Here is a 12,673-nt window from a genome sequence, read left to right as displayed (position 1 = left end):
GCTGTCTGACGAGTTTCAGAAACAGCCACATGCACCATCCGCAGTCAACATTTTGACACAGCGATTATCGTGAGTTAGGCGTTTTTTGATACTTATCTGATTTCGTGAAGGCTCATCCAAGATTGAGCGAGAAGGAGTAGTTGCATGTTATTTTTCACTTCATTTTGGTATGTTCTGACGAGGTGTGTGAGAAAAGTAATGCGTTTTTAAATCTACCAAAGTTTTTTCTTTCAAGCAACAATACTGTCTCCTTGAAAGTAGTTCCATTCTTCAACTATATACTGGCGGAGTCGATCCCAGTTTTGGTAGCAGCCCTGAAGGGCTTCAGCTGATAGGGTCTTAACACGTCGGTCACATTCTTTTGAATGTTCTCCAGAGTCCCAAAATGACGTTTTTTGACATTTTTCAACTTCTGGAAAAGAAAACAGTTAGAAGGACTCAGATCAGGTGAACGGAGGAGCTGCGGAACAACAGGAATGTCTTTTAAGGTCAAAACTTCCGTTATGGAAGTGACCCTGTGACATGGGGTATTGTCATGATGCAGCGCCCGCTTGTCTGCAATGTCCGGTCTCACTTGATTCACTTTTTTCCTCAGCATTTCAAGGACATCTCTGTAAAACACTTGGTTGACAGTTTGTCTTGGAGGATCAGTCTCACAAGAACACGCAATCATTCGACGTTTTCATCAGCATTTGAAGTTTAAGGTCCCCCAGAGCAGGTTCATCTTCAACGTGTTCATGGCCTTCCAAAAATGATTAGTGTTATCGAAAGACTTGCGCTCTTGATAACAAAAGTTCCCCAAAGACTTATTTCAACTTTTCGAAGGTCACCCGCGGATTCTCCAAGTTCAAGAGAAAACTTGATGGCATAACAATTGCTCTAAATTCCTCTGTTCCATTTTCGTAACTCACAACAAATACACAACTTCACCGGTGCTCTTAAAAATCATGTAATGGCCATACGGAGCTCAAACTTTGACTGATCATCTGGACGGGCTGTCACTCTCATTACTTTTCTCACACATCTTGTATAGTCACGGCGTGTCTGCCACGGCTATGTTTCACACAACTAATAATCTAGGATGATGATTACTTTTCATCCCTACTCATCTTTCTCAGAATTTTGCCATATTAATTAATGCTAGGGTATCTCAATAACCTGCTCTTATTAGACGTTCCTTTTATTGTGTACAGAATTAAATCTCATGTCAGTGTCATTGATTCACCTACGCACACTGAACATAATTGGAAAAAAATATTGGATTAACTTAGGCCAAGATTTTTTAATTTAGTAGTCAGTGAATCCATTTTCCATGATGCACCCTTTTATTACTTTTGTACGTTGAAGGCCTTTTCGACATGTCTGATGGTTTGATAGCAAGCAAGACTGAAGAAAAATCAAGACACGTTCATAGGATTTGTTGACCTGGAAAAAGCGTTCGACAATGCAAAATGATGCAAAATGTTCGAAATTATTAGAAAAATTGGGGTAAACTATAAAGAAAGACGGGTAATTTGCTATATGTGCTGGAACCAAGAGGGAATAATACGAGTGGAAGACAAAGAATGAAGTTGTCGGATTAAAAAGGGTGTAAGACTTGGATGTACTCTTTCGCTCCTACTGTTCGACCTGTACATCGAAGAAATAATGATGGAAATAAAAGAAAGGTTCAGTAGTGAAACTGAAATTCAAGGTGTAAGGATTTCAGTGATACGATTCGCTGCCGACATTGCTATTCCGAGTGAAAGTGAAGAAGAATTACACGATCTGCCGAATGGAATGAACAGTCTAATGAGTACAGAATATGGGTTGAGAGGAAATCGAAGAAAGACGAAAGTAATGAGAAGTAGTCACCCTTTAGATATCAGCAAATCCATTGCGCGGCAGCTATTAATTTAGTAACTGAGCACTGGGGAGGGAACTGCTTCTCAGTAGCTCAGCTGATGCAGATCCAATAGCTTCCCAGAATGAATGCGTTCAGGCTCAGTTGATACTACGCACCTGCTTATCGTCCGCCTTTCACTTCCGTAGGAGGTTACAAATACCTTCAGAAAAAGACTTCTTAAAACTTAAATTTATATTAGGTATTAAACAAATTCATCATTTCCATAAATGCTCTTCTCGCTAAAGCGAGTCTGCGTTTTGTATTCACTCTACTTTGGACATCGTCAGTTATTTTGTTGCCCATTAAGTTAAACTTATCCATTGCTTTTAGTGCGACATTGCAGTGCCTTTGTTATTCTGATTACGATGCAAAGCTCCTTTGGATATGCAAGCATGTCCAAAGGAACAGGAATTGCGGTGACCACAGCCGTTACAAAACACATCAAATGAATTCGCAGCTGTAGAATGGAGTGATGACAGTGAAAATTTATGCCAGATCGGGACTCGAACCCGAATTTCCCGCTTACCGCGACTCACAGCCAGACCCACGGCACATGAATGACGACATATGGAGGTTTGGGTCTGGCCGTGAGTCGTGCACGGATAGCCAAAGGGATGCCGGACAGTAGCTCAGCGTGTAATAAAAAAGCTGAGTAAATAGGTCGACGATGAAATTGAAAGGATGTCTTGGGACGGCCGCCCTGAACAAACGAAACGAACAATCACGAACGAAACGAGATAAAAAAAAAAAAAAGAATGGTAAGGCGATCGCTCGCGGTAAGCGGGAAATTCGGGTTCGAGCCCCCGTCCGGCATAGATTTTCACTGTCATCAGTCCATTCTACAGCTGATAGTGGTCCTTTTTCGCAATTGCGAATTCATTTGATGTATTACTTTTAGTGTCACATATCTTAACGCAATTCATTCAGCATCGCCTAATTTAAATCAATTACAATTCATTACCTTTGTTTTATTTTTGCTGATATTCATCTTATAATGTCTTTTCAACTTTATTCCGTTCAAATGTTCTTCCAAATCTTTTGCCGTCCTTGACGGGATTATAATGTCGTTGGTAAACCTTTAAGTTTTTTATTTCCTCTCCGTGAACTTGAATTCCCTTCGCAATTTCTCCTTGGTTTCCTTTACTGCTTGCTCAATGTGTAGATTGAATAACATCGGGGATAGGCTATAACCCCGTCTCATTTCCCTTTCAAATACGGCGTCCCTTTCATGTGCTTCGACTGTTATAGCTGCAGTCTGGGTCCTCTACAAGTTGTAAATAACATATCGCTCCCTGTATCTCATCCCTGATAGCATCAAAATTTTAAAGAGTGTAGTCTAGTCAACTTTGTCAAAAGCTTTCTCTGAATCTATGAATCCAGTACTATAAACTTAGGTTCACCTTTCTTCAACCTATTATCTAGGATAAGTTGTAGGGTCAGTAATACCTCGCGTGTTCCTACATTTCTCCGGAATCCAAACTGATGCTCCTGGGATCGGCTCCTTCCAGTTTTTTCGTTCTTCTGTAAATATTACGCATCAACACTTTGCAATAATGACTTAGTATTCACACATGTCTACACCTGACTTCTTTGGAACTGGAACTACTGCTTTCTTCCTAAAGTCTGAGGGGTATTTCGCCTGTCTCACGTATCTTGTGCACCAGATAGAATAATTTTGTCATGGTTGGCCCTCCGAAGGTTCTCAATAATTCTGAGGAAATATCATCAATTCCACGGGCCTTGTTACCGCTTAGCTCTTTCAGCACTCTGTGAAACTCTGCTTGTAGTATCAAACAGTCTATTTCATTTCATCTTCTTCGCCTTTTCTTTCTATCATATTGTCCTCAAGTTTGTTTCTCTTATACAGAACCTCTTTATTCCTTTTACCTTTCAACTTTACTTTCTTTACTGGCTTATCTTCTGAGCTCTTGTTATTCATACAACTGCTGCCCTTTTCTGCAAAAGTCACTTTAATTTTCCTATAAGCAGTCTCTGTCTTTCCGTTAGTTATGCATGCTTCTACAACCTTGCATTAGCTCTTTAGCCATTCCTGCTCAGTCATTTTGCACTTTCTGTCAGTCTCAATTTTTAAACGACTGTATTCCCTTCCCTTTCGCCTACTTGATTTGCTACTTTCTTATATTTTCTTTCGTCAATTAAATCAATTAAATTCGTATCTTCTGATTTATCCAGGGGTTTATACTAGGCCTTACTGTTTTACCTGCGTTATTCTCTGCTGTCTTACCTATTTCCTATCTCAAAGCTATCCATTCATCTTCCATGATATTTCTTTGCCCCATTTCAGTCTACTGTGGGCTCATGCCCTTTCTGAAATTCTCAACAACCTCTAGTTCCCTCCGTTTATCCAGCACCCGTGACCCATCTCTTTAATCTTTTATCTTTTTGTAATTTATCCGGTCTCAGTCTACAGTTCCTAGCCAATAAATTATAGCCAGACTCTACGACTGCACCTGGAAATTGCTTACAGTTTAAAATCTTGTTTTGAAATCTCTGTCTTACCGTAAAGTAATCTGTATGAGGCCTTCCAGTGTCCCATATTTCTTTCACGTATACGGTCTTCTTCCATCATTCCTAAACCAAGTGTTTGCGATGATTAAGTTATGCCCTGTGTAAAATTCTACTACACGGCTTCCTCTTTCACTCCTTTCTTCCAGTCTTCGTTCTTGTGTTATTTTTCCTTCTCTTCTCTTTCCTTCTACGGAATTCTAGTTACCTAACATAAATAAATTTTTGTCTCCTATAATTATCTTAATTATTTCAACCACTTCATCATCTGTGATGCTAGCTGGCATGTCAACTTGCACTATCGTATTGGCTGTTGGTTTTGTGTCTAACTCGAAAACGCGTTCACTGTGCTGTTCATAGTAGCTTACCAGCATTCCTATTTTCTTATTCATTATTGGGCCTACGCCTGCATTACCCCTGTTTGATTTGTGTTTACAACCCTTTACTGACCTGACGATACGTCTTATTCTAGAATGAGATTTTCACTCTGCAGCGGAGTGTGCACTGATATGAATCTTCCTGGCAGTTTAAAACTGTGTGCCGGACCGAGACTCGAACTCGGAACCTTTGCCTTTCGCGGGCGAGTGCTCTATCATCTGAGCTACCCAAGCACGACTCACGCCTCGTCCTCACAGCTTTACTTCCGCCAGTACCTCGTCTCCTACTTTCCAGACTTCACAGAAGCTCTCCTGCGAACCTTGCAGAACTAGCACTCCTGGAAGAAAAGATATTGCGGAGACATGGCTTAGCCACAGTCTGGGGGATGTTTCCAGAATGAGATTTTCACTCCGCAGCGAAGTGTGTGCTGACGTGAAACTTCCTGGCATATTAAAACTGTGTGCCGGATCGAGACTTGAACTCGGGACCTTTGCCTTTCGCGGCACACAGTTTTAATCTGCCAGGAAGTTTGACGTCTTATTCTGTCTACTACTGCACTTCACTCATTCCACGCCGGCCGCGGTGGTCTAGCGATTCTAGGCGCTCAGTCCGGAACTGCGCGACTGCTACGATCGCAGGTTCGAATCCTGCCTCGGGCATGGATGTGTGTGATGTCCTTAGGTTAGTTAGGTTTAAGTAGTTCTAAGTTCTAGGGGACTGATGACCACAGATGTTAAGTCCCATAGTGCTCAGAGCCATTTGAACCATTTGAACTCATTCCACTATATTTAACTTATGTATTTCCCTTTTTAAACTCTCTCATCCCGATTACGGGATCTAACATTCCACGCTCCGACCTGCAGAATGCCAGTTTTACTTTTCCTGATGAAGACATCCTGCTGAGTAGTCCCCGCCCGGAGATCCAAATGGGGGACTGTTTTACCTCCAGAATATTTCATGCAAGAGGATTCCATCATCATTAAGCCAGATAGTAGAGCTGCATGCCCTTGGGGGGGGGGGGGGGAGGTGGAGAGAAGACAACGGATGTAGTTTCCCCTTGCTTTCAGCTGTTCGCAGTACCAGCACTGCAACGCCTTGCTGGCTAATGTTGCAAGGTCATACTAGACAGTCATCCGCAATGTTGCCGCTGCAACTACTGAAAAGGCTGTCCATCTTCAGAAAATACATATTTGTTTGCCCTTTCCATACACACCACTCCAGTGTGGTTGCATCTACGGTACGGCTATCTGTATCGTTGAGGCACGCATTCCTCCCTATAGCGGCGAGGTCAGTGGTTCATGAGGGGGGAAGTAAAGGTAACGAGACAATATGGGCAGGTAGTAGCAATGAGAAAGGATAAAGACTAACTGATTTCCGCAACAAATTTCAGCTAATAATAACGAATACTCCATTCATGACTCACAATAGGAGGAGGTGTACTTGGAAAAGCCTCAGGGACACAAGAAGATTTCAATTAGTTTACGTCAAGGTCAGAGGGAGATTCCGAAATCTCACACTGGATTGTAAGGTGTACCCAGGAGCAGATGTAGACTCAGATGACACTTTGGTAATGGTGAAGAGCAGACTGAAGTTTAAGACAAGTGTCCCGAAGAAACAATGTGGAAAGGAGTGTGATTCTGCAGTACTGAGGAATGATGAGATGCGTTTGAAGTTCCCTACGTCTGTAGATACTGTGATAATGAATATCAAAGGAGGCAGTTAAGTTGAAACACGAATGGACACCTCTAAAAAGAGCTATCATAGAAGATGGAAAGACAAACATAGGTACAAGAATGGTAAGTGAGAATAACGCTTCGGTAAGAGAAGAAATACAGCTATTGATCGACGAAAGAAGAAAGTACAAAAGTATTCGGAGAGAAAAGGGAATAAGCAATATGATCTAAGGAATGTGAAATGCCTGGGCTAGCAGGACAAAGCGATTAGGTTGTAGAAAGGGGCCAAAATGAGTTCCTATCAGTTGCACTCAACATACAAACTTTATTTATCAACACACAAAACTACAACAAGGATGCAAAACACTCAAAACTTAAATGACCTCCTTTGATTAACTTTACATCGTCCACATTCAAAATCCAAGACACAAGGCTTAAGCAAAAGTGAAGTACAAGGTTCTTCTGGAGGTTTCACTGAATAATATTTTCTGAATCTTCAATCTAATCGGCTGAAGGCCTTAGCAATTTAATTTTAATGGAACTAGGTTGGAGGTCGCATATTAAGCAATAAGAGGAGTTTCAATCAAAAGGCACAAGGCCTTATCTTAAAACATTTCATGCAAATTGAGCTGAAGGCCCCATTCAAAAGCATAACAATCTTATGCCTTAAGGGCAAGAGAAGAAGATTAATTTAAGAGAAATTAATACTCGGCCACATATCAACAAAATATGTTTAACGGCTTAAGGCCTAGAAGGAGTTCCAATCTAAAAGGCAGAAGGCCTTATCTTTAAACCTCTCCAGTAAAATTCTGCTGAAGGCCCCATATAAAAATATAACAATCTCATGCCATAAGAGCAAGACAAGAACATTAATTTAAGAGATATTGATACTCGGCTGAAAGCCACAGATTAACCATCACCATCATCATCATCATTTAAGACTGATTATGCCTTTCAGCATTCAGTCTGGAGCATAGTCCCAGATTAACCAAATAACTAAAATCCAAACAGGGAAATTACTACATAACACACAAGGAACAGCACTCAGAAGTTTCCAAGGGTTGGCCTGGGATTGTGACAGTAACGCCTTTTTAGGTGAGACAGGCAGCCTGTCAAAAAAATGGCTCTGAGCACTATGGGACTCAACATCTGAGGTCATTAGTCCCCTAGAACTTAGAACTACTTAAACCTAACTAATCTAAGGACACACACACATCCATGCCCGAGGCAGGATTCGAACCTGCGACCGTAGCGGTCGCGCGGTTCCAGACTGTAGCGCCTAGAACCGCTCGGCCACACTGGCCGGCGGCGGCCTGTCCAACAACTTCTTAATCTGGAGGCAACCCAACTGGCAGACAGCCGACCGACCAATCAACCAAATCAGTTCCGTTCCATGCAACCAGCAAAACGACCACAAGATTTCAATACATGACACAAAGAATATTGGCGTCCACATCGACCAACAACACCTCATCTGTCGAACTACACGCCGCACTGGACAGCCACAACCCGATGAGGGAAATACAGTGCTTAAAAATACGCCAACGACCAGGGCGGGTAACCGGGACGTCAACGGCCACAAGGCAGAAGATACCGCTGCTGAACTTCCATAACAGGAAATAATTTAAGTTAGATTTCACAGGAAGACTGCTGGAATCTTAGCTGACACACACGTTGAGAATACACAAACGTTGTTGCTCGCGGGAATGTCCAAAAAGCGACAACCAGGACCAAACGAAGAAATGTAAACAGTTGGGGCTCGATAGTAAGTTAAGTGAGGACTCAACTTTCATGTCCAAGATCGGTGGGCGACAAACTTCGTAGCACTCGCAAGCAGCACCTCACACTCCAACCGCGCGTGCACGTCGCCAACGGCTCCAGCCCGACTCCGTGCGACGGGGGCTTGCTTGCTGCTCCACGCCAACCGACCGACTGGAATGCTGGTCCGTCCGCGACTGCTGCTCCGTGCCCGACTGCACTGCTGGTGCGTCTCCAATTCACTGACTTCCTTCGGACGGACAACGTCCCGGAGACACTGGCTCGGACCCAACCGTGCAGAGGGAACACAACTGACATCTCTGCACAGGAAGGAACCGACCCAAATACACGTCGTCGATGAGACGACCGACCGAACGACCAACAAACGGTCGTCCCCGCTGGTACTGGCTGTGAGGACCTCACTAGGGCCCCGTCCAACTCAGTGCCACACACATGACGACCCGGAAATACTGTCGGTCGCCCAGAGACAGTACGATAGAGCACTTAGCGATCATCGCTGCTGCTGCCGCTCACGGCCAGAGAAGACAGCAATTCAGTGACACCAGTAATTGAAATTAAAATGACGAGGCGGCCGTACGTTAAAAACAAGATGTTAAATAAAGATGGCACGAACATGAGCCACGCACGGTTCAGAATGAAAGAAATAGGAAGTGAAGGGAGACCAAGACAAGATGACTACAGGAAAAATATGTGGAATCGAAAGAAATTGGGTTTGGAAGGACTGATTCAGCGTATAGAGAACTTAAAACAACCTTTAGTGTAATTAAAAGCAAGAGAGCAAACATTAAAAGTGTATTGGGAATTCCATCGTTAAACGCAGAGGAGAGAGCGGATGGGCGGTAAGAGGACACTGACGGCATCTGCTATGAAAGGGAGGACTTGTCTGATGACGTGATTGAGAAAGGAATGGGAGTCTATATCTACATCTACATTTATACTCCGAAAGCCACCCAACGGTGTGTGGCGGAGGGCACTTTACGTGCCACTGTCATTACCTCCCTTTTCTGTTCCAGTCGCGTATGGTTCGCGGGAAGAACGACTGTCGGAAAGCCTCCGTGCGCGCTCGAATCTCTCTAATTTTACATTCGTGATCTCCTCGGGAGGTATAAGTAGGGGGAAGCAATATATTCGATACCTCATCAAGAAACGCACCCTCTCGAAACCTGGCGAGCAAGCTACACCGCGATGCACAGCGCCTCTCTTGCAGAGTCTGCCACTTGAGTTTGCTAAACATCTCCGTGACGCTATCACGGTTACCAAATAACCCTGTGACGAAACGCGCCGCTCTTCTTTGGATCTTCTCTATCTCTTCCGTCAACCCGATCTGGTACGGATCCCACACTGATGAGCAATACTCAAGTATAGGTCGAACGAGTGTTTTGTAAGCCACCTCCTTTGTTAATGGACTACATTTTCTAAGGACTCTCCCAATGAATCTCAACCTGGTACCCGCCTTACCAACAATTAATTTTATATGATCATTCCACTTCAAATCGTTCCGTACGCATACTCCCAGATATTTTACAGAAGTAACTGCTACCAGTGTTTGTTCCGCTATCATATAATCATACAATAAAGGGTCCTTCTTTCTATGTATTCGCAATACATTACATTTGTCTATGTTAAGGGTCAGTTGCCACTCCCTGCACCAAGTGCCTATCCGCTGTAGATCTTCCTGCATTTCGCTACAATTTTCTAATGCTGCAACTTCTCTGTATACTACAGCATCATCCGCGAAAAGCCGCATGGAACTTCCGTCACTATCTACTAGGTCATTTATATATATTGTGAAAAGCAATGGTCCCATAACACTCCCCTGTGGCACGCCAGATGTTACTTTAACGTCTGTAGACGTCTCTCCATTGATAACAACATGCTGTGTTCTGTTTGCTAAAAGCTCTTCAATCCAGCCACACAGCTGGTCTGATATTCCGTAGGCTCTTACTTTGTTTATCAGGCGACAGTGCGGAACTGTATCGAACGCCTTCCGGAAGTCAAGGAAAATAGCATCAACCTGGGAGCATGTATCTAATATTTTCTGGGTCTCATGAACAAATAAAGTGAGTTGGGTCTCACACGATCGCTGTTTCCGGAATCCATGTTGATTCCTACAGAGTAGATTCTGGATTTCCAAAAACGACATGATACTGGAGCAAAAAACATGTTCTAAAATTCTACAACAGATCGACGTCAGAGATATAGGTCTATAGTTTTGCGCATCTGCTCGACGACCCTTCTTGAAGACTGGGACTACCTGTGCTCTTTTCCAATCATTTGGAACCTTCCGTTCCTCTAGCGACTTGCGGTACACGGCTGTTAGAAGGGGGGCAAGTTCTTTCGCGTACTCTGTGCAGAGTCGAATTGGTATCCCGTCAGGTCCAGTGGACTTTCCTCTGTTGAGTGATTGCAGTTGCTTTTCTATTCCTTGGACACTTATTTCGATGTCAGCCATTTTTTCGTTTGTGCGAGGATTTAGAGAAGGAACTGCAGTGTGGTCTTCCTCTGTGAAACAGCTTTGGAAAAAGGTGTTTAGTATTTCAGCTTTACGCGTGTCATCCTCTGTTTCAATGCCATCATCATCCCGGAGTGTCTGGATATGCTGTTTCGAGCCACTTACTGATTTAACGTAAGACCAGAACTTCCTAGGACTTTCTGTCAAGTCGGTACATAGAATTTTACTTTCGAATTCACTGAACGCTTCACGTATAGCCCTCCTTACGCTAACTTTGACATCGTTTAGCTTCTGTTTGTCTGAGAGGTTTTGGCTGCGTTTAAACTTGGAGTGAAGCTCTCTTTGCTTTCGCAGTAGTTTCCTAACTTTGTTGTTGAACCACGGTGGGTTTTTCCCGTCCCTCACAGTTTTACTCGGCACGTACCTGTCTAAATCGCATTTTACGATTGCCTTGAATTTTTTCCATAAACACTCAACATTGTCAGTGTCGGAACACAAATTTTCGTTTTGATCTGTTAGGTAGTCTGAAATCTGCCTTCTATTACTCTTGCTAAACAGATACACCTTCCTCCCTTTTTTTATATTCCTATTAACTTCCATATTCATGGATGCTGCAACGGCCTTATGATCACTGATTCCCTGTTCTCCACTCACAGAGTCGAAAAGTTCGGGTCTGTTTGTTATCAGTAGGTCCAAGATGTTATCTCCACGAGTCGGTTCTCTGTTTAATTGCTCGAGGTAATTTTCGGACAGTGCACTCAGTATAATGTCACTCGATGCTCTGTCCCTACCACCCTCCTAAACATCTGAGTGTCCCAGTGTATATCTGGTAAATTGAAATCTCCACCTAGGACTATAACATGCTGAGAAAATTTATGTGAAATGTATTCCAAATTTTCTCTCAGTTGTTCTGCCACTAATGCTACTGAGTCGGGAGGTCGGTAAAAGGAGCCAACTATTAACCTAGCTCGGTTGTTGAGTGTAACCTCCACCCATAATAATTCACAGGAACTATCCACTTCTACTTCACTACAGGATAAACTACTACTAACAGCGACAAACACGTCATCACCGGTTGCATGCAATCTATCCTTTCTAAACACCGTCTGTGCCTTTGTAAAACTTTCGGCAGAATTTATCTCTGGCTTCAGGCAGCTTTCTGTACCTATAACGATTTCAGTTTCGGTGCTTTCTATCAGCACTTGAAGTTCCGGTACTTTACCAATGCAGCTTCGACAGTTTACTATTACAATACCGATTGCTGCTTGGTCCCCGCATGTCCTGACTTTGCCCCGCGCCCTTTGAGGCTGTTGCCCTTTCTGTACTTGCCCGAGGCCATCTACTAAAAAACCGACCAGTCCATGCCACACAACCCCTGCTACCCGTGAAGCCGCTTGCTGCGTGTAGTGGACTCCTGACCTATCCAGCGGAACCCGAAATGTCAATGTAGAAGACTTAGGGAATTCGGTATTGTAGTCAGGATTTAACAGAGCTTTGGAAAACTTGCGATAAAACAAGGCGGGAATCTTAGATAACATTCCTACGGAATTTCTAATATCACTGGAGGGAAGTGGCAACCAAACGATTGTCCAAAAAAATGGTTCAAATGACTCTGAGCACTATGGGATTAAATATCTGAGGTCATCAGTCCCCTAGAACTTAGAACTACTTAAGCCTAACTAACCTAAGGACGTCACACACATCCATGCCCGAGGCAGGATTCGAACCTGCGACCGTAGCGGGCGTGCGGTACCAGGCCGAAGCGCCTAGAACCGCTCGGCCACACCAGCCGGCAAACGATTGTTCAAGTTACACCGTAGGATCTATGAGATTGAGACATACCCTCAGACTTTGAGAAACATATCATCCACACAATCCTCAAGAAAGCAAGGGCAGACAAATGCGAAAACTATAGCTCACTTGGGTTAACAGCTCATGCATGCAAGTTGCTGGCAACAATAATATACAGAAGAATGGAAA

Source organism: Schistocerca nitens, chromosome 1 (genome assembly GCF_023898315.1).
Source record: "Schistocerca nitens isolate TAMUIC-IGC-003100 chromosome 1, iqSchNite1.1, whole genome shotgun sequence".
Classification (NCBI taxonomy): Eukaryota; Metazoa; Arthropoda; class Insecta; order Orthoptera; family Acrididae; genus Schistocerca; species Schistocerca nitens.
Note: the sequence above shows the minus strand (reverse complement) of the source record.